The sequence below is a fragment of the Muscardinus avellanarius genome (assembly GCF_963383645.1).
Source record: "Muscardinus avellanarius genome assembly, chromosome: X".
NCBI lineage: Eukaryota > Metazoa > Chordata > Mammalia > Rodentia > Gliridae > Muscardinus > Muscardinus avellanarius.
The window spans coordinates 43,462,606-43,467,134 of NC_137792.1; positions in this window are offsets into that span (position 1 = coordinate 43,462,606).

The following is a 4,529-nucleotide window of genomic DNA, read 5'->3' on the forward strand; positions in this document are numbered from 1 at the left end:
TACAGTAAAGACCAATCCAAAGCACATACATTACAGGTAGGTTAATCAGTACCCTCGTGCCATCACCACCTGATCTTCTTTCAGACCTTTAACTTTGAACTTTCCATGACCCCAAACCTTGTTGACTCTGGGCAAAGGACAGTTAGCTGAGTCAGAAATATTCTTTTAAGGGAAACCTTAATGGCTTCCCACATCCATGTTACCTCAAACTCTGCATTTGAGAAAATACAAATAGGTGGTGTAACAATCTTAATAGTTGCAAAGTAAGTAATGAGACATTGAACATTTGTTATTGATAAATAAAAATCTAATAGAAATGCTCAGCTATACAAAAAACTGCATTTGTCAACTAGGCATGGTGGCACATACCTGTAGTCCCAATACTTAGGAGGCAGAGACAGGAGGGTCACAGGTTCTAGGACAACCTCAGAAACACAGTGAGATCCTCAGGAAATAATTCAGACGTTGTTTCAAAATAACAAATACAAAATAGGGTTGGTGTTGCGAGGCTTGGTGGTAGAGTGCCCTTAGGTTTAGTTCCCAACCGCATGTTTCAAAAGCTAGAGCCATCACCATACTTAAACAAAACAATGAAGTCCACAGTTACCACTACCATTTATTAGTACAATGGAGAGCTTGGCAATTAATAAAGCTAGAAATAAAATATAAAAATTTGTTTCTCTACCTGAGTAATCTGAAGGACTCAAGCTTTAAACGTTCAGAGCTAATAAGAACATTAGCTGAGTGTAGTGGTGCACTCCTGGAATCCCAATACTGGGGATATTGAAACAGGAGAATTGCAGGTTAGAAGCTAGCCTCAGATATCTAGTGAGACCCTATTTCTAAATAAATAAATAAATAAATAAATAAATAAATAAATAAAATATGGCTGAGGGTGTAGCTCAGAGGTTAAAATGTCTCTGTTTAATCGCCAGCATCACACATACACACACACACACACACACACACACACACACACACATACATACACACACACACACACTAATCAAAGTAGATTTCTGTATCATAACAAAAATAGCAAGTTTTATTCTATACAATAGCAATAGCTCAAGGAGATAATTATTTTATATAGTTTTTCACACACACACACACACACACACACACACACACACACACGCAAGAACTATAAGAAGGAAGGCACAAAAATTTACCAAAGGCTATAAAATAAGTTGTACATAACATGAGAAATATACTGTAGTTCTTGATGAGATGGATGGATATTTCAATTGAATCTATAAATCCAAGGCTATCCCAAACAATATCCCAACAGTTTTAAAAACAGCTTTTAAAAACAAGATGATGTGAACATTTATCTGTTGTAAAAAAAAAAAAAAGTAGCCAAGGAAACAAAGCAATTTGGAAAGAAGTTAAATAATGTGGGTAGATAAAAAACAAGCTATCGAAGCTCCAATAATTAAAAAAAGAATAATAATCATATAATAATAGACAATTGGATCATTGGGAAAGGAGAGATGCTCTGGAAAAAGACGTATTCAGGGAATGTGGCATTTTAACTCAGTGGGTAAAAGTTGGAATATTTTATTAGTGTTGAGAAAATAGGTTATTTATTTGGGAGAAAATTATGCATTTGTCTTTCATCATCCCCCCAAAATAAATACAAGATAAGTAAATCTTTATAGGTACAACTAAAGCTTAACATAAATATGCCTTAAAATAAATATGAAATTATTTTTATGATCTGGATATAGAGACAGAGATTTTTTTCTTAGAGAAGATAAATATAATTTTAAGGAAGACATTTATTTGACAACATAAACACTTCTTAATATCACAAGTAAAGATAATAGTGAAGAGACAAATTGAAAGAAAATATTTGAAATGTATATAAATACCAGAAGAGGCTTAAGGATGTAGCTCAGTGGTAAAGCCTAGCATGGTGTGAGCCCCTGGGTTCAATCCCTAGCACAAATAAGAATAAATGCATATAAATACCAAGAAGAAATGTATATAAGTACCAAAGCAGGGCTTGAGGGTATAGCTCATTGGTAAAGTGTTTGCTCAGCATGTTTGGGTCCCTGAGCTCAATCCCTTTTGAAGGAGGAGGAGGGAGAGGAGGAGGAGGAGGAGGAGGAGGAAGAGAGGAATATATGGAATATACTATTATTTTATGCAACCCATTCAGGCATCCAATAAAACCAAATGAAATATATAGGAATAAACAAAGAATATTCTTGGAAGGTTTCATTAGAATTATAGATGAGTATATAAACAACAATAATAAGTTACAGTTTTCCACACATTGGATTGGCAAAATGAACAAATATTAACAATATTTAAGTTTGGACAAAAGGAAGTATTTTAATTATAGGTGGTAATGTGTTTTAATGTTGGCTTTTTTTTTGCAGTACCTAGAATTGAACTCTGAGCTACACCCCCAGCCCTATCTTTAACTTTTTATTTTGAAACAGGTGTGCGCCACCACACCCAGCTAGTGTTGGCTTTTTTTAAAAAATAAATTTTATTTGGTATACTTAAGATTTACAACATTATGTTATAAGATATATAGAGGTAGGTAGTAAAATTATTACTATAATAAAGTTGATTAAAATAGATCTATCACCACATAGATATTTTTACGTGACAAGAAAAGTCAAACTCTACTTGTTTAAGGAAAATCCCTAAGACAATATAATTTTATTAACTTTAGTTCTCATTTTGTACATTAGATCTCTATATTGTTAATTTTGCATATCTAGTACTTTGTATACTTTTACTTGTATCTCTTCATTTCCTTTCCTCCGAACCTGACCCATAGAAACTACTGTTTCATTCTCTATTTCTCTATTTAAAATCTTTTTTCAAAAGTATCCCACATATAAATGAGATCATGCAATACGTTTTTATGTCTGTATTATTTTATTTATCATGTGTCCTTCAGGTCCATCCATGTTGTGACAAATGCCAGGATTTCTTTCTTTTTTAAGGCTGAATAATACTCCAAATATACTCCTTATTTTCTTTATTCCTTCATCCATTGATGAACTTTTAGATTATTTTCATGTCTCAGCTATTGTGAGTAATGAACATGGAGGTGCAGATACCTTTATGAGGAGGCAATTTCTGTTCCTTTGAGTATATACCTATAACATAGGTTACTAGGTTATTCTATGGTAGTTCTAGTTTCAATTTTTTTCTTTTATTTTCAGTACTGGGGATGGATCTCAGGGGCATTGTACCTATGAGCTACACCCCTAGCCCTATTTTTCAGTATTTATTAAATTTTTGAAACAGGGTCTCACTGAGTTGCAAAGAGCCTCACTAAGTAACTCAGGCTGTCTGCCAACTACGATCTTCTGGTCTCCTCCTCCCGAATGCTGGGATTATAAGCATGCGCCACCACACCTGGCCTAGTTTCAATTTCTTTAGGAACCTCCATACTCTCTTTCATAATGGCTTAACAATCTACATTCCCATTAGCAGTGTACTAGGGGTCCCTTTTCTTCATACCTTGGTCAAATTTTGTTTTCCTTTATCTTCTTGATAATTTCCATCCTTACAGGTATGAGGTGATATCTCATATTTGAGGACAACATACAAAAGCCTTATCTTTGTTCATAGCTGCACACTTCACCATTGCCAAACTATGGAACCAGCCAAGATGTCCATCAACAGATGAATGGATTACAAAATTGTGGGATATGTACACAATGGAATTTTACTCAGCCATTAAAAAAACTCAATTACATAATTTTCAGGGAAATGGATGGAACTGGAGGACATTAAGCTAAGTGAGATTAGTCAGTCATAAAAAAAAGAAATCAGATGCTTTCCCTAATATGTGAACGCTAGGGAGAAATGGGTCATAGGAGGAACTCCAGGTGAAAAAAAAATTCTATAGAGGAGCAAACAAGACAAACTAAGTGAAGGGATGAGTGGCAAGAAGAAGGAAACTCTCTAAAGCACATGATGTACTTAAACAGACATACAGATGTCAACCACTAACCCAAGCATGGAAAAGAGGGTTGGGGAGGGAATGGGGGTAGGGATTGGGTAGAGGCTAACTGGGCGATGTATGCATGTATGTCTACCCAAGTTGTTTTTAGCCCATTATGATGTATGATTATAATGCACCAATAAAAATTTAAAAAACTTTAATACTTTGTATTCACTCAAATATATCAAAAAACATTCTTCTATCTCAGACCTCCTTACCTCTGATTTTTTCAATCAATTTTTTCTAGACTTCAAGCCAGACCTAAGATATTGGCTGTTCCACAGGAATCTATATAGACTTACTTTGGGTTATCTCTCCTTCCACATGAGCAGATGGTCAGATGTACTACTTGAAACTCTGCTTATTTTGAAGATTTTTCTTTCTACTTTCTTTTATGGAAATATCTAAATGTATGTGTATTCTGATGTGGGTTCTTAGATATGTAAAGAATAAAGCAAATTTTAAATGCATGCAAATAGAAATTTTAAAAATATCAAAAATGGAAAAATCAGATGGCATCAGATTTCTTCACAAAACCCAATGCCAAGAAGAT